The sequence below is a fragment of the Canis lupus genome, chromosome 22 (assembly GCF_048164855.1).
Source record: "Canis lupus baileyi chromosome 22, mCanLup2.hap1, whole genome shotgun sequence".
Taxonomy (NCBI): Eukaryota; Metazoa; Chordata; class Mammalia; order Carnivora; family Canidae; genus Canis; species Canis lupus.
The window spans coordinates 17,550,060-17,568,647 of NC_132859.1; the positions used below are offsets into that span (position 1 = coordinate 17,550,060).

The 18,588-nt window shown below is 38.2% G+C and overlaps 1 protein-coding gene across 3 annotated transcripts in view; it reads left to right on the forward strand.

Moving 5' to 3' along the window:
• Nucleotides 1-18,588, forward strand: part of PIK3CB (phosphatidylinositol-4,5-bisphosphate 3-kinase catalytic subunit beta) — a 203,873-nt gene that overhangs the window by 30,393 nt on the left and 154,892 nt on the right. For all 3 annotated transcript variants that reach the window (XM_072792544.1, XM_072792546.1, XM_072792547.1), the window contains one exon: nucleotides 14,393-14,497. The gene's annotated coding sequence lies outside the window, so the exon portion shown is untranslated. The remainder of the gene's footprint in view (nucleotides 1-14,392; nucleotides 14,498-18,588) is intronic.

Here is an 18,588-nt window from a genome sequence, read left to right on the forward strand (position 1 = left end):
GTGAGTGAGACAGACACCTGTGTATCCTATCTTCAGTAATGTTATGATGTTGGTGTTTGGGGGGATGCTGTTTTTTCATAGAGATGTAAGGTGGCATTGATTTGAAAAACAATGCAAATAAAGACAGGAAAAATATTTTTTCATATTCTAATCTGAGTGACAATTTTCAAGAAATTCATAAACTGAGCATACCTGTTTCAGCCTTGTCATCAGTCACTGGCACTCTACCTAGACACCAACATTCCTCCCCACCCATTTTTGTTGTTGTTTTAAACAGTGGTTAAATTGTCTTGTTGCAGAGGTGGATACTTTTATTTAGTCAGAAGACTGGAGTAGTGGGTGTTTGTTTACAGTCTAAGATACTTTTTAGGATCTGCTTTCCTTGTTCCCTCAGGGCTGAACTTTGAAAAGGTCTAATCTAGTGTGGTCATATCGGTCTGAATGTATCCTTTATTCCAGTTATGGAATTGTTATTAAGTGTATTGTAAAGTTTTTCTTTTATGCATTTCTATTAGCTAAAGAACTGGCCATGGGAAATCTGCTTTATTTACATACACTTTTTTATATTAAGGTATTTTCCTCTATCATTTATTCATGAAGTGTTTATTGAGAGGATATGTGGAATATGCTGTGTGAAGCACTGGGAATACAAGGTTGAAGATTCATGGTTCATGGCTTTAAGGAACTTTAAGATAAAGAGACAGATTAACAGATAATTCTGATGCCACTTGGTAAGTGCAAATCATACAGCCTATGGGAGTATTATGAGAGTATGGAATAGAGCAGTTCTCAAAGTATGGAGACCCTGATGGTCCCTGAGCTCATACAGATCTGTAAGGTCAAAACTGTTTTCATAACTTAAGATATTATCTGCTATTTTTGCTCTCATTCACTTACAAATATGTGATAGAGTTTTCCAGAAGAAATATAACTTGTGGTATCACAATAGATTGAATATAGAAGCAGAGATGAGAATTTGGCTGTCCTCTTTTTCTTTTTTTTTTCCTTAAAAGATTTATTTGAGAGAGAGAGAGAGAGAGATGAAAGGAGCAGCAGAAGAGGGAGAGGGAGAGAGAATCTCAAGCAGATTCCATACTGAGTTGTGAAGCCTGATGCAGGACCTGATGTGTGGGGCCTGATCTCAGGACCATGAGGTTATGACCTGAGCTGAAACTAAGAGTCAGACACTCAACCGACTGCACCAACCAGGCGCACCCCTAGCTGTCTTCTATTAAGCCAGACACTAAGGAGATTTGCAGAAATATAAAGCAGTATTACTCTTTTCACTAAAAGTTTTGTTTTAAAAAATAAAGTTTTTTGGGATCCCTGGGTGGCGCAGCGGTTCGGCGCCTGCCTTTGGCCCAGGGCGCGATCCTGGAGACCCGGGATCGAATCCCACATCGGGCTCCCGGCGCATGGAGCCTGCTTCTCCCTCTGCCTGTGTCTCTGCCTCTCTCTCTCTCTCTGTAACTATCATAAATAAATAAAAATTAAAAAAAAAAATAGAACATAAGTAACAGGGGCAGCCCGGGTGGCTCAGCGGTTTAGTGCCACCTTCGGCCGGGGTCTGTGGGGGCCCGGGGTCAAGTCCTGCGTCAGGCTCCCTGCAAGGAGCCTGCTTCTCCCTCTGCCTGTCTCTGCCTCTCTCTCTCTCTCTCTCTCTCTCATGAATAAATAAATAAAATATTTAAAAAAAAAATAAATAAAAAATAAAGTTTTAAAAACTGAAATATGTTTAAAAATAAAATGTTTTTAGGTTTTTATTTAATTTTTTTTTAAAGATTTTATTTATTTATTCGTGATAGTCACACAGAGAGAGACAGAGAGGCAGAGACACAGGCGGAGGGAGAAGCAGGCTCCATGCAGGGAGCCCGACGTGGGATTCGATCCCGGGTCTCCAGGATCGTGCCCCGGGCCAAAGGCAGGCGCCAAACCGCTGCGCCACCCAGGGATCCCAAGTTTTTTTTTTTTTTTTTTAATTTTATTTATTTATTCATCATAGTCACAGACTGAGAGAGAGAGAGGCAGAGACATAGGCAGAGGGAGAAGCAGGCTCCATGCAGGAGCCTGACGTGGGATTCGATCCCGGGTCTCCAGGATCGCGCACTGGGCCAAAGGCAGGTGCCAAACCGCTGCGCCACCCAGGGATCCCGGATCCCAAGTTTTTATTTAATTTTGAGAGAGAATGAGAGCTAGAGTGAGCATGAACAGGGGGAGGAGAAGAGGCAGAGAGAGAATCTCAAGCCAACTCCTGAGCATAGAGCCCAACATGGGGCTTGATCTCACGACTCTGACTTCATGACCTCAGCCGAAATTAAGAGTTGGGTGCTTACCTGATTGAGCCATCCAGGTGCCCCTAAATATAAAATGTTTTAAGTAAACAGTTAATAGAATTTTAAACATTTATGTAGTAAATAATTTAAACTCAGTTTTAACTTGAAATTCAGCAAATATTGATATAGCTTACATAGACAGGAGTTTTTGAGTCCTTGATAATTTGTTTTTTGAGATTTTATTTCTTGGGGTGCCCAGTTGGCTCAGTCAGTTAATTCTCTAACTCTTCATTTCAGCTTCTGTTATGATCTCAGGATTGTGAGATTGAGCTCTGCATTGTACTCTCTGCTTTGGGGTTCAAGCCCCTGCTGGGTGTGGAGATTACTTAAAAATAAAATATATTTTTAAAAATTTATTTTATTTTATTTTTATTAAAATCTTAAACCTGCCTTTCCGGTGGAAGAAACAAAATATAAATAATAAATGAGAATTGCAAATACTAATTAACAAGTATTATGACAGTGATGAGGTAGAAAATGATCCAGGTGATATTTTAACTGTGGTGGTACACAGGAAACCTCTTAGAAATGGTAACTTTTGGTTGAGTCGTGAATGTTAGAAGATGGCAGATGACCTGGGGCAGAACATCTGAAGTATAAAAAAGCCCTAAGGAACAATGTATAGCTAAACAGTAGTAAATGACGAAGAGAGTGAAGATGAGGGCAGAGATGGACAGATACAGACCCTACAGGGTTTCTGTAGGTCATAGGTCCAACTCAAGTAGGGTTACAATGGGATGCTTTTGGAAGATTTTAAGCAAAGAATTGGAAATTATCTAACTTGTGCTCTACAGAGTACATTTTGGGTTCCTCTGGCACAGTTGAATTGTAGAGAGGCTAGAGTAGAGGCAGAGAGACTGATTAGGAGAGTGTTACAGCAAAAACAGCCAAGAAATAGTGATGATAACTTGGAGTGAGGCTATGTCAGGAACAGTGGGAGTGTTGAGTGAGTTTGGTGGTTTTGGGAGGTAGAGCCAGTTTTTTGTTTGTTTTTAGTTTTGTCTGAGATGGTGTTTGTAGGGGAGCAGGATGATGTCAGTAATTTACATAAGAGCATTGTAAAAATACTGGAAACAATGCCCATCAACAGTGGTACATTCATACAGTGGAGTACAGTGCAGATGTAAGAAAAGAATGAGGAAGAACTCTATGAACTGATATAGAGTAATTTCTAGGACATCTGTTACTGGAAAAAAGCAGTGTGCATAAGAATAGCTATAATATGTTACCTTTTATGTAAGAAAAGAGGGAAACAATACAGGTAAGTATTTGCACATTTTTGCAAAACTAAACCTAAGATGGATCAGCCAGAAACTAATGAGATTGGTTTCTTACAGGATTTGGGTGGGAACATTGTGGAAAGGAAGGGGATGGAAATGAAAGCAGTCAGGATGGAAAGAGGGATGTTTTTGTGAGTGTATCTTTTTTGTGTAGGCCAGACTCTAGAACCGTATTAATGTCTCACATAATAAAAAATAAGTACATAAAATCTATCAGGATGGGAAGGAAAAAACTGAAGTGAAATAAAAACACAAATAGACCTAACTGGATTTCTAATAAATAACCACATCGAAAGGGAGAATAAAAAGAAACCAATTAACTACATAGAATTTTGACTATAAGCAAGCTCAAAACAAAACATCTGTAAACAAATACTGAACTATTGTTAGTAGAATTATTTTTCATTTGAATTAGATTTGAATTAGGAATTCTGTAACTACTTTATTTAAGATTAAGTGAGTTTAACAATATATTGAAGATAAAGAGAGTTTATATATGGCTTGAATAACATTGTGGTGTGTTGGATTAGAATCTGAGATCAGTATGAATTATTGGTATTTTTAGATAGACACAGACATAAATATAGCTGTGTCTATGCATGGATCAGTATATAGGCCTTTATCTCCTAGTTCTTTTTGTCTATTGTTCCTTATTCTCTAACAAAATAGAAAGCTCTCTTGAATTTCTGGATTTGGAGGACAGGTTCACAGTCAACTAAGATGTATTTAACAGACATCCTTAAAATTTGCTTTTCTCCTTAGTTCCTAGTTTTTACCAGTATTTGATAAAATTTGAAAACATATTCTGAATGAAACAGTTCTTGGGTGTATATGAATAGTTGGTTTTTCTAGTCTCTGTTTCCCCTTTCTCAGGCCTTTTGAGACAGTCGAAATGGAAAGCTTGTATAAGTTGGTGTTTAAGACACTATGTAGAGAGGGGTGTCTGGGTGGCTCAGTCAGTTAAGTGTCTGCGTTCTGCTCAGGTCATGATCCAAGCTTCTAGGATCCAGCCCTGCATCAGCAGGAAGGAAGCCTGCTTCCCCCTATCCCTCTGCCTCTGCCTGCTGCTCCCCCTGCTTGTGCTTTCTGTGAAATAAATGAATAAAATCCTAAAAGAAAAGAAAAAGACACTATGTGGAGAAATGCCTGATCCCTGTAATCTTTGTTTCCTTCTTAGAAGATATTATATATTCTTATTTTTTTGTTGTCATTATAACTCACAATTTCTCGTAAGTCAGAAATGAACAAAATGTCATAAAATTCAGCACTCCATCACCTATTTCGTGACTACCTTTTAATAGACACCTATATTTTTTGAAATATTTTTGTGCAACATTCCTGAAGTGATTGAGATAATATTTTCAAGTGTTTGATATTAATCTAAGGTATTAATATATTTCAGTAAAGAAGAGTGTTATTGGAGTTGCTCTTTCCTTCAAAGCTGGGACTGAATGAAGTTAAAATGTCTCTGGGGCTGAGAGAACGTTAAGTGGAATTTCAGCCATGCTCACAGTTTGCCTACAAGTGTAGTTTCTTGAATTCATTCTGTGAGCAGTTTTGATTACCTGCCATTTGTTTTTTTCTTTTTTAAGATTTTATTTATTTATTTGACAGAGAGAGTGAGGGAGCACGCGTACACCAGCACATGTGCAGGCAGAGCAGCAAGCAGAGGGAGAGGGAGAAGCAGACTCCCGCTGAGCAGAGAGCCTGATGCGGGGCTCAATCCCAGGAACCTGAGATGAAGGCAGGTACTTAACCCACTGAACCACTCAGGTGTCCTGATTACCTGCCATTTGTAAATGCACTTTGCTGAATACTTGTATTATTAATATGAATATAACTCACTCTCCTTGTCATGAGGGATTCACAGTCCAGTAGGGAAGATAAGCAACCTGATATTTGTAATCTAATGATTTCAAACTAATAATGTGGGACGCCTGGGTGGCTCAGCTATTGAGCGTCTGCCTTCGGCCCAGGGTGTGATCCTGGAGTCCCGGGATTGAGTTCCACATCGGGCTCCCTATGGGGAGCCTGCTTCTCCCTCTGCCTGTGTCTCTGCCTCTTTCTCTCTCTGTCTCTCATGAATGAATGAATGAATGAATGAATGAATAAATAAATAAATATCTTAAAAAAATAAAGCTAATAATGTACTGACACAGGTCGTAGCAGGATCCTATGGGAGTGAGCCTTAGGGAATTAGGAAGGGCTCTAGAGAAAATGTCACCTGAACTGGTGCAGGTGCATAGGAGTTGGCTTGATGGACTGGGTGCTGGAATGAGCAGCGTCTTTATAGATACCACAGTGTTTTGCATTTTAGGTTAATGAGTATCGGATGATATAATTCATTAGGATAGTTCATGATAGGAGTTATATCGTTGTTTAAGGAGGAGGTAAAATTGGTTGGCAAGCTCTGGATGGTACCATTTTTTATTTTTAAAAATTTTTATTAAAATTCAGTTAATTAACCTATAATGTATTGTTGGTTTCACATGTAGAGGTCAGTGTCTTATATAACACCCAGTGCTCTTTACATCACGTGCCATCCTTAATGTCCAGCACCCAGTTACCGCATCCCCCTACCCCCGCCCCTCCATTGACCCTCAGTTTGTTTCCCGATTGAGTCTTTTATAGTTTGTCTCCCTCTCTGATTTCATCTTGTTTTATTATTCCTGTCTTCCCCTATGATCCTGTTTTCTTTCTTAAATTCTCCATATGAGTAAGATCATATGATATTTGTCTTTCTCTGATTGACTTATTTCACTTAGCGTAATATCCTTTAATTCCATCCATGTCATTGCAAATTAAGAGAAAATATCTTTAGAAGACTAGTTTTAAGGATCTTGGGTTGATGATTTCGGCCAGATAAACATAGTTATACTATAGACTTCAGTGACATTGATGGGCAATGCTGGGATCTCAGTTACGGAGATGGTGAAAGAATAGTTCTGTTATCATGTGTATATATTGATAGTATTTGGACCCTATTTTGGTTTATTAAGTTACTGATATATTTAGTAATAATAGATTCCTGTGGGATTAAAAACTTTTTAAACCTAAAGTTAGGGGTGTGGGATGCTTGGGTAGCTCAGTCATCTGACTCTTGATTTCAGCTCAGATCATGATCTCAGGATCTGACTCTTGATTTCAGCTCAGATCATGATCTCAGGGTCTTGGGATTGAGCCCCGCATTGGGCTTTGTGCTTACCATGAAGTTTGTCCCTCATAAATGAATTAAAAAAAAAAAAAAGGGACACCTGGGTGGCTCAGTCGGTTAAGCGTCTGCCTTCAGGTCAGGTCATGATCTCAGGGTCCTGGGATTGAACCCCACATGGGGCTTCCTTCTCAGGGAGTCTACTTCTCCCTCTCCTTTTGCCCCTCCCTCCCATTTATTCTCTCTCTCTCTCAAGTAAATAAATAAAACAAAACAAAAAAGTTAAAAAAAGACAGTTAAACAATGTAAACTTTCCCAATCGCCAGCTTTCAGCCATCCTGTTCCTGTTCACTCCATTCTTCCATCTTACTTAACCTACCGAGGAAACTGTTTATTATTTTATGTATCCTTCTACTAGAGTTTCTTTGAATAAAGACAGTAAAAATACAGATTTTTTTTTAAAGATTTTGTTTATTCATGAAAGACACAGAGAGAGGCAGAGACACAGGCAGAGGGAGAAGCAGGCTTCATGCTGGGAGCCCAACGTGGGACTCGATCCCGGGTCTCCAGGATCACCCTGGGCAGAAGGCAGGCGCTAAACCTCTGAGCCACGTTGGCATCCCATAAAAAAATACAGATTCTTATTTCTATCTTTACCATCCAAAACTCACAAAGCCCACATATTATACCCGTTATTCTACAAATTGGTCTTCCTGCCCTTCCCTTTACATACATACTGTGTTTTTTACTTTACAATGGAAATCTTCACAGATCTTTCCATAGAGTATGTATAGTTTTTTTTTTTTTTTTAATTAGCATGATTTTCTTTTGGATAATTTATTTAAGCAATTCTCTGTTGGTAGAGATTTTGGGTTTTTTTCCAGGCCATATATGTTTGTACTTTTGATAGGTATTGCCAAAATGCCTTACATGCTGTATTCAGATTTTTTTTTTAAAGATTTTATTTATTTATTCATGATAGTCACACAGAGAGAGACAGGCAGAGACACAGGCAGAGGGAGAAGCAGGCTCCATGCTGGGAGCCCGACGTGGGATTCGATCCCGGGGCTCCAGGATCACGCCCCGGGTCAAAGGCAGGCGCCAAACTGCTGCGCCACCCAGGGATCCCCAGATTTTTTTTTAAAAGATTTTATTCATCCATTCATGAAAGACACACACAGAGAGAGAAAGAGAGAGAGAGGGAGAGGGAGAAGCAGGCTCCACACAGGGAGCCTGACATGGGACTCGATCCCGGGTCCCTAGGATCATGCCCTGGTGCCGAAGGCAGCGCTAAACCGCTGGGCCACCCGGGCTGACCTGTATTCAGATTTAATTAACATGCAAGATTGTGTAAGTTTAAGGTGTATAATGTGATGTTTTGATGCATGTATATATATAGTATAACACAATAAGGCTAGTTATTACATCTTTCACAAAATTCACATAATTACATTTTGTTGTTATGGTGGATAATAGGCTTTTTTTTTTAATTTTAAGATTTTATTTATTTGAGAGAGAGAGAGAGAGCATGACCATGATCTGAGCCAAAGGAAGTCACTTAACTGACTAACCCATGCGGGCACCCCAATATTAGGCATTTCTTCACAACCTTGCCAAGAACGTACCTTGGTGGGGTGCTTGGGTGACACAATTGGTTGAGCATCAGACTCTTGTTTTTGGCTCAGGTGGTGATCTCAGGGTTCTGGGATTGAGTTCCATGCCAGGCTCCATGCTCAGCACCCAGTTGGTTTGTACTTCTTTCTCCCTCTCCCTGTACTCTTCCCTCCTGAGCGTGTGCACTTGTGTATACTCTCTCTCTAAGATAAATAAATCTTTATTTTATTTATTTTTTAAAAGATTTTATTTATTCATGAGAGATACACACGGGGTGGGGGGGGGAGAGAGAGAGAGAGAGAGAGAGAGAGAGAGAGTAGAGACACACACAGAGGGAGAAGCAGGCTCCATGCAGGGAGCCTGATGTGGGACTCGATCCTGGGACTCTAGGGTCACGCCCTGAGTCTAAAGCAAGGGGCTACACCGCTGAGCCACCCAGGGATCCCCTAAATCTTTAGAAAGTACCTTGGGAAGCAGGGATTTGTGGAAAATGGTGTCTACGTGTAGTTTTATTTATTTATCATTCTAGCAAATATCTTTTGGTGAAATGTGTACACAGCCTACCTATGTCTAGTGTGAAATTCCTATGTTATAAGGTATGTGAATTTCCATTGCTCCACATCCTCAGCAGGCCCTTAGTTTCTTTAAAGTTTACCTATTTTGGTGGGCACACGGTGGTATCTTATTGTGGTTTTAGTTTTTATGTTTATTCCCTAATGAGAATGTCCATTTTTTCCCCTATGCTTGTTGGCTCTCTTGGTTTTTTGAAAACCTTATTTAAAAAACCCCAGAATATATAATCTCCATTTGTTAAACAAAAAGAAATAAAAACAGACAAATGCTCTTATACTAGCAATCTTAGTCTGGTTCTTTCTTGGGTACTAGCTATCAAAGAATATTTTTGACTCTTCTAATTGCATTTTGTAAAAAAAAAAATGTAGTGCAAATTACATTACTTTATCCTTTAATTTAGACCTAGGACCTTGTGGTAACATGTGAGGAGTACTTTGAGTTCAGGAGGAAGAGGAAGAAGAGAGAGATGAGTACTTATACATGAAGTGATTTTTGAGTTTACCTGTTTTTGCTAGCTTACTTGTGGGTGGAGGTTGGGAGGTTGAAATCATTTTTTTTTAAAAAATAGAATAGTTTTTTTTTTTTTTTAAAGAATTCTTTTTTTTTTTTAAATTTTTATTTATTTATGATAGTCACAGAGACAGAGAGAGAGAGAGAGAGAGAGAGAGAGGCAGAGACATAGGCAGAGGGAGAAGCAGGCTCCATGCACCAGGAGCCTGACGTGGGACTCGATCCCGGGTCTCCAGGATTGCGCCCTGGGCCAAAGGCAGGCGCCAAACCACTGAGCCACCCAGGGATCCCCAAAAAAATAGAATAGTTTAGCCAACTTTTAAATTATAATGTAACTTGCATGATTGGGGCATAGTATTTTGTTTATGTTTTTTTTTATTTTTTATTTTTATTTTTTTAAATTTTTATTTATTTATGATAGTCACACAGAGAGAGAGAGGGGCAGAAACACAGGCAGAGGGAGAAACAGGCTCCATGCACCGGGAGCCCGACGTGGGACTCGATCCCAGGTCTCCAGGATCGCGCCCTGGGCCAAAGGCAGGCGCCAAACCGCTGCGCCACCCAGGGATCCCTTGTTTATGTTTTTGTAGAAAAGTGCTTTTACTTGAACAAGGACTAGAGATAGACTGCGTAGGGGTTTTGGTTTGGTTATATGCTATTCTCAGTGCTTGGATAAGTTTTTGAAATCCTCTCTACCCATCTTTTTAAAGTTTAATGGGTATTTATTGTTTGTACAGAACTTTTCCCTTTCTTTTCATAATAAAGCTGTGAGTGGATCTTCATGCAAAGGTTATTAATAACATTGTTTTCACCTAAAGCTTTACTAAGAATTTTACGAGTGACGTTTATTGAATTGTGTGCTTGAACATCAGAGTAATTTTGTTAACTGTTCAAGAAGAGTAAGCAGTATACTTAACATTTATTAGCCTATATTGTGTCAAATTGATTATTTTTTTGTTGGTAATTGATACATTTCTTTTTCTACCTTTTTTTTTTCTTTAAGATTTTGTTTATGTATTAAAGAGAGCCCATGTGTGAATGGGTGGAGGGGCAGAGGGAGAGAATCTCAAGCAGACTCCCATCTGAGTACAGAGCTCAATGGGGGCTTGAAACTCATGACCCTGAGGTCATGACCTGAGCTGAAATCAGGAGTTGTTCAGTTAACTGACTGAGCCACCCAGGCGTCCCTTTTCACCTTTTAAATAGACATCATTTTTAGAGCAGTTTTAGGTTCACAGTAAAATTGAGTAGGAAGTAGAGAATTCCCATATATCCCTGCCCCTACCCACACGCAAAGCCTCCCTGACTGTCAACATCCTGCACCAGCAAATTGTGGTTATTTCTGAGTTGACTGATTCCCTTCCTTTTGGAAAAGTAAGCAGTTTGGTATATTTTAATATAGTCTAAAGTCTGTTTTATAACATTCTTATTGACCTTATTGCAAAAACAAAGAAACCAACACTAGAATTAAATTACTTCCTTTGGGGCAGCCCAGGTGGCTCAGCGGTTTAGCGCCGCCTTCAGCCCAGGGCCTGATCCTGGAGCCCCAGGATCTAGTCCCACGTCAGGCTCACAGCTGACATTTATTCTCATGAATAAATAAATAAAATCTTAAAAAAAAAAAAATTACTTCCTTCCTGGCAGTCTTTTTTTGAAGATACAAAATGAAAAAAAATTTTCGACCTTTATAGCAACATTTATACTCTCCTTTCTTTAATTTTTTTTTTTAAATGTTTATTTATTTATGATAGTCACAGAGAGAGAAAGAGAGAGAGGCAGAGACACAGGCAGAGGGAGAAGCAGGCTCCATGCACCGGAAGCCCGATGTGGGATTCGATCCCGGGTCTCCAGGATCGCGCCCTGGGCCAAAGGCAGGCGCCAAACCCCTGCGCCACCCAGGGATCCCTCTCCTTTCTTTAATTCCTAATTTTATGAAACTCGAAGATTTGTAAGTTTTTTCTTCCTTCTTTTAAATATTTAAATGTAAAATGTTCTAATCAGATGTTTGGAGTTTTTATGAAAATTTCTGACTTGGAGTACTACAACATATAAATAATAGTTCTAAACTTGGTGTGTAGCACAAGCTCTAATCCAATTTGAGTGGGCTTGCCTAGAAGTGAATTAAATGATGTGATTAGGATGCTGCTATCAATAAAGGACATAAAGTCCTTTAAGATTTTATTAGTGAAGAATGGGACATTATGGATGAGAAGAGAGGGCTGTGAGCTCACTGATCATTGGAAAGCACCCATTTTTTAGGATTCTTATGAGAAAGCAAAGCCATCAAACTGTGTGAAGACTAGGATTTTCCCAATGAGACCGAAGGGTCAACTTAAAAAAAGATTGATAGTTTTGACATTAAAATTAATCTTCATCCAAAGATACCATAGGAGCCCTGGATGGCTCACTTGGGTAAACGTTGACTCTTGATCTCAGCTCAGGTCTTGATCTCAGAGTTGTGAGTTCAAGCCCCATGTTGGGTTCCACACTGGTGTGGAGCCTACTTAAAAAAAAATTTAAAAAAATAAAGACACCATAGAAAAATGAAAAGATAAACTAAATTTGGAAAAAAATTGTTGCACATTTGGAAAAAATTATTTTATATATAATATAGAATTAGTGTCCTGAATAGGGCTGCCTTCATGGATGTACATACAATCTGGTCACACAGGGCCCCATACTTACTTTCATGCTAAACTATCATTCTTAAAATTCTTAATTTTTAAATATTGGCCCTACTTTTATTTTTTTTAATTTTATTTATTATTTTGAAAGACAGAGCATTAATAGGAGGAAGGGCAAAGGGAGGGGGGACGAACAAGGGGACTCCCCACCCAGCACAGAGTCTGACATGAGGCTCAATCCTAGGACCCCAAGATCACAACCTGAGCTGAAGTCAGACATAACCGACTGAGCCACTCAGCATTTCATGGCCCTGCTTTTTAATTTTGCACTGGGCCTGCAAATTATGTAGCCAGTCCTGGTTGTGAATATATTAAGCCTAGTAAGTAATGAGAAAAAGACTACCCAATAAAAATGGCCAGAACAGAACAAAGGGATGTGGAAAGGAACATAGATAATTAATAAACATGTGAAAAGGTCTTCAACCTAATCAGGTAATAATACAAATTGAAATCATGGTATTATGTTCTGTATTTCCACAAATTAAGAAATCTCACTTTACCAAGTATTGGAGAGGATTGTGTCATCAGTTTACATACTGCTGGTGAGTTGGTAGAGTGATACAGTTGGAAGTCAAATTGGCATTTTTGGTAAAATTGGGTGTTTACATGTCCTATAACCCAACAATTCCACTTCTAGGTTTACAACATACTCTAAAGAAATCAGTGTTCATGTGTACCTGGAGATTTTTTTTTTGAGATTTATATAATAATGTTGATAAAAGCAAAGAACTTTAAACAATCCAAATGCCTGAAAACGGAATAGGTGAATATATTGTGGCATATTTATATAATGAAATACAATTAAAATGTAACAATTAAAAAGTAACATGGATGGGGTGCCTACATGGCTCAATCAGTTAAGCATTTGCCTTCTGCTCAGGTCATGATCTCAGGATCCTAGGATCAAGCCCCATATCGGGTTCCCTGCTCAGCAAGGAGCCTGCTTCTTCCTCTCCTGCTCTCCTTGCTTGTGCGCTCTCTCTCTGTGTCAAATAAATAAATAAAATCTTAAAAAAGAAAGTGACATGGACAAAGCTTAGAAAAATATTTGAATGACAAAATTCAGCGTATGAATTTATAAAGCTGTAAAAGGGAGCCAGGGATAACAAACCTAAACACAGCATTGTTTAGGGATATATACATATGTGACAAGGTTTTGCTTTAAACAGTAATGTAATAGTAAATATTTAGGATAAAGATTGGGAGGAGAGGAGCACATAGGTAGATGTAATATTGATGTTCTTCTGTGGGATGATCTATAGTGTTCATCTTTGCATGCGTCTTTCCATATATTTTGTGTGTTTCAGATATTAAAGAAGAGGCATCTGGGTGGGTCGGTGGTTGAGCATCTGCCTTTGGCTTGGGTAGTGATCCTGGGGTCCCAGGATCGAGTCCTGCATCAGGCTCCCCATGGAGAGCCTGCTTCTCCCTCTGTCTGTGTCTCTGCCTTCTTCTCTGTGTCTCTCATGAATAAATAAATAAAATCTTTAAAAAAATAAACAAGAAAGGGGGAAAATGAAATATCCATAGTTAACAGCTTATGATGTAGATGGAGAAATAGTTTGAGAAGTAGAAAGAAAATTAGGGGCAGCCCTTGTGGCGCAGCGGTTTAGCGCCGCCTGCAGCCCAGGGCATGATCCTGGAGCCCCCCCCCCCGCGGGATCGAGTCCCAAGTCAGGCTCTCTGTATGATGCCTGCTTCTCCCTCTGCCTGGGTCTCTGCCTCTCTCTCTCTGTGTCTCTATGAATGAATAAATAAAATCTTTAAATAAAAAAAAAAAAAGAAAATTACTATGTTACAGAAAAGAGTTTTCAAGAAAGAGGTGATAAAATGAGAGAATTTTGATAGTTGTATAGGACATCCATTTTAGGTCCCTTCTCGCTCTAATGTTCTACAATTTTAATATTGTAGTTAAAAGGTCTTTTTTTTTTTAAAGATTTTATTTATTCATGAGAGACAGAGAGAGAGAGAGAGAGAGAGAGAGAGAGAGAGACACAGGCAGAGGGAGAAGCAGGCTCCATGCTGGGAGCCTGATGTGGGACTCGATCCAAGGTCCCCAGGATCACACCCTGGGCCGAAGGCGGCGCTAAACCGCTGAGCCACCTGGGCTGCCTAGTTCATATGTTTTTTATGTTTTCCCCATATTTAGAAATAGTTATAAGCAATCAAATGTCATACAAGTAATAAAATTTTATTTTTAATTTAGTTCATTTAGGTGTTAATACCTTTCTTCACCCTTTCTTGTAGTGTATCTTCTAATTTGAAAGTCTTCCATGAAAACTTCAGTTTAAAAAATAAGTAATGACATCATCTGTCATCTTAAAAGACTGAAATGGGGGCTGTCATTTTGAGGTAAGTATCCGATTTTGTATCTTTATTTACACTGATTTTCCAGAAGTTAAATATAGAAGGAAAATGTGAATATTGGTTAGATTTTAAATCTTTTTTTTAATTTTTTTTTTAATATTTTACCTTAGGTAATCCTTACCCTCACCGTGGGGTTTGAACTAATAACTCTGAGATCAAGAGTTGCATGCTCTTGACTGAACCAGCCAGGCACCTTTAGATTCTTAATCTTTTAGTTAATCTCTGTGTTGGGGGATAGAAATCCTAGGCCTTGTTTTAAAATAGTCTGATATTTAGGATTATGTTTACCCCATTGTTAACAGAGCTTCATGAAGGAGAGAGAAGGGGTCAGTATTGTTGAAAGCTTTTTAGAGAGGTTAATTGAAAACTGAAGCTTTTTGAAGCTTTTTTGGAGTTGGTAGGAGGTCATAGCTGGCCTCTTTCTACACAGTGTTTGTGGCTGAAAATAAGCTTGCAATAAAATAAAGAGTGAAGAGAAGGTGATAAAGTGAGTATTTCAACTCATTCATTTATTGAATCAATAGGTAGAATGTATTTAGGATGGAGCAGTCATTTTCCTAAGTACTGAATTTACAGTCAGCATGACCATATATCCTGGTGTAAGCCTTTTGTAGATCAGTTAATGCCAAACTTTTCCCCCAGCTTTATTGAGATATAATTGGCATGTAGCATTCTGTAATCACAGAACTTATTTTTGCACTGTACTTTTTTATCCCCATGACTTAGTTTTTATCTGTTTAGAATCTTTGTTATATTTTACTGTAAATATTCTCTATGCCCATCATGGGGCTTGAACTCACAAACCCAAGAGTAAGAGTTGCATGCACCCTGCCACCATCCTCCCCTCTGGCCACCACCAGTTTGTTTTATACTTAGGGGTCTGTTTTTTTGTTTATTTGCTTCTTTTGTTTTTAGATTCCACATATAAGTGAAATCATATGGTGTTTTTCTTTGACATATCACCCTCTAGGTCTGTGCATATTGTCATGAATGGCAAGATTTCACTTTTTTTTTTATGGCTGAGTAGTATTGCATTGTATGTATATGTGTGTGTGTGTCTGTGTGCGTGCGCACACATCTTTATCCATTCATCTATCAGTGTAAACTTAGATTGCTTCTATATCTTGGCTCCTATAAATAATGCTGCAGTAAACTTAGGGGTGCATATGTTTTATGAAGTAGAGTTTTTGTTTTCTTTGAGTGAATATCCTGGAAGTAAAATTAATCTGATTGTATGTTCTTTCTGTTTTTAATTTTTTGAGGAACCTCCATTCTGTTTTCCGGAGTGGCTGTACTAATTTACATTCCTACTGACACTGCATGAGGATTCTCTTTTCTCTACACCCTCACCAACATTGGTTACTTCTTGTCTTTTTGATAACTATCCATTCTGGCTGGTGTGAAGTGATAATTGTAGTTTTGATTTGCATTTCTTTGATGATCAGTGATGTTGAGCATCTTTTCATGTGTCTGGCCATCTGTATGTCTTTGGAAAAATGTCTATTCAGTACTTCTGCCCATTTTAAAAATCAGATTGTTTTCTTGTATAAATTGTGTGTTGACTTGTATAAATTCTTTGGTATTTTGAATATTAACTACTTATCAGATATATAATTTGTAAATATCTTCTGCCATTCTCTAAGTTGTCTCTCATTTTATTGTTGGTTTCCTTTGCTGTGCAGAAGGTTTTTATTTTGGCATACTCCCAACTATTTATTTTTATTTTTGCTTTTCTTTCCTTTGCTTGGGAAGACAAATCCAGAAAAATACCGTCAAAGCTGATGTCTAGGGACGCCTGGGTGGCTCAGCAGTTGAGCAACTGCCTGTGGCTCGGTGTGATCCAGGGTTCCTGGGATTGAGTCCCACATCAGGCCCCTGCATGGAGGCTGCTTCTCCCTCTGCCTATGTCTCTGCTTCTCTCTTTCTATGTCTCTTATGAATAAATAAATAAAATATTTAAAAAATAGCTGATGTCTAAGGATTTATTACCTATGTTTTATTCTGGGAGTTCGATGTTTTCCTGTCTCACATTTAGGTCTTTAATCCATTTTGAGTGTATTTTTGTATGTGGTATAAGAAAGTGGTCCAGTTTCATTTTTTTGTATGTATCTGTCCAATTTCCCAGTACCATTTATTAAAGAGACTGTCCTTTCCCTTTTGTGTATTGTGTCTTTTGTTGTAGATTGACCATAGAAGTGTGGGTTTATTACTTGGCTTTCTATTCTGTTCTGTTGATCTCTGGGTCTTTTTTTTTTTTTTTTTTTTTGGTGCCATTACTATGCTGTTTTGATTACTGTAGCTTTGTAGTGTAGTTTGAAATCTGGAATTGTGTTACTTCAATTTTGTTCTTTCTCATGGTTACCTTGGCTGTTAGGAGTCTTTTGTAGTTCCATACAAATGTTAGGATTATTTGTTCTATTTCTGTGAAAAGTACTGTTGGTATTTAATAGGGATTGCATTGAATCTGTAGATTGCTGTGGGTAGTATGGACATTTTAACAATGTTAATTCTAGTCCATGAACATGATATGCCTTCCCATTTATTTGTGTTGTCTTTAGTCTCTTTCTTTTTTTATTTTTAAAAGTTTATTTTTTAAAACTTTTTAAAAAAGTTGGTCATGGAACCCAATGCAGGGCTTGATCCTGAGTTGAGACCTGAGCTGAGATCAGGAGTTGGACGCTTAAACTGACTGAGACACTCACATTTCCTATCCTTCAGTATCTTTCATCGGTCCCTTATAGTTTTCAGAGTAGTCTTTTACTTCCTTGACTAAATTTATTCCTAGGTATTTCATTCTTTTATGCACTTTTAAATGGTATTATTTTCTTAATATCTCTTTCTGTTAATTCATTATTTCATATAGAAATGCAACAGATTTCTTTCTTTCTTTTTTTTTTTTTTTTTTAAGATTTTATTTATTTATTCCTGAGAGACGCAGAGAAAGAGAGAGGGAGAGACACAGGCAGAGGGACAAGCAGGCTCCATGTAGGGAGCCTGACGTGGGACTTGATCCTGGGTCTCCAGGATCAGGCCCTGGGCTGAAGGCTGCACTGAATCGCTAAGCCACCTGGGCTGCCCACAACAGATTTCTGATTCTGTTAGTTTTGTACCTTCAACTTAATTTTTTAGTTCTAATTTTTTTGGTGGAATCTTTAGTGTTTTTATTTTTTAATTTAATTTTATATTTTTAAGGAATGCATTTTTAAAAAAAATTTTATTTATTCAAAGATTTTCTTTATTTATTTGAGAGCGAGAGAGAGGGGTGGGGCAGAGACACAGGCAGACAGAGAAGCAGGCTGCGTGCAATGAGCCTGATGTGGGATTCGAACTTGGGAATCCAGGATCACACCTTGAGCTAAAGGCAGGCGCTCAAGCGCTGAGCCACCCAGGCGTCCCTCTTTAGTGTTTTAAAAAAATTTTGTATATATTGTACCTTGTCATTTGCAAATAGTGACAGTTTTACTTTTTCCTTACCAATTTAAATGACTTTTATTATTTTTTGTCTCATTGCTGTGGCTGGGACTTCTAGTGTTGAATAAAAGTGTTGAGGGTGGATATCCTTGTTTTGTTCCTGATCTTAGAGGAAAAACTTTGAGCTTTTCACCATTCAGTATGATGTTAGCTTTGAGTTTGTCATAAATATGGTTTTTATTATGTTGAGATGTGTTTCCTCTAAATTTGCTTTGTTGAGAATTTTTATCATGAACAGATGTAGAGTTTTGTCAGATACTTTTTCTGTATCTATTGACATGTTCATATGATTTTTATCCTTCATTTTGTTAATGTGGTGCATCACATTGATTTGCAGATACTGAACCATTCTCGCATCTCTGGATGTCCAACTATGTTCTTTAAGATTTTATATTTTTAAAGTAATCTCTACACCCAAAGTGGAACTCAAAGTTACAACCTTCAGTTCAAGAGTCACATGTTCCATTGACTGAGCCAGCTATGTGCACCTGGATGTTCAACTATTTTTAATGCCTTCTTTTGCTTTTTTAAATCTACTGGTTTGGATAATAAATAACATTGTTGATAAATTACATGGTCAATGTTATATAGTTAAGGACAGACAT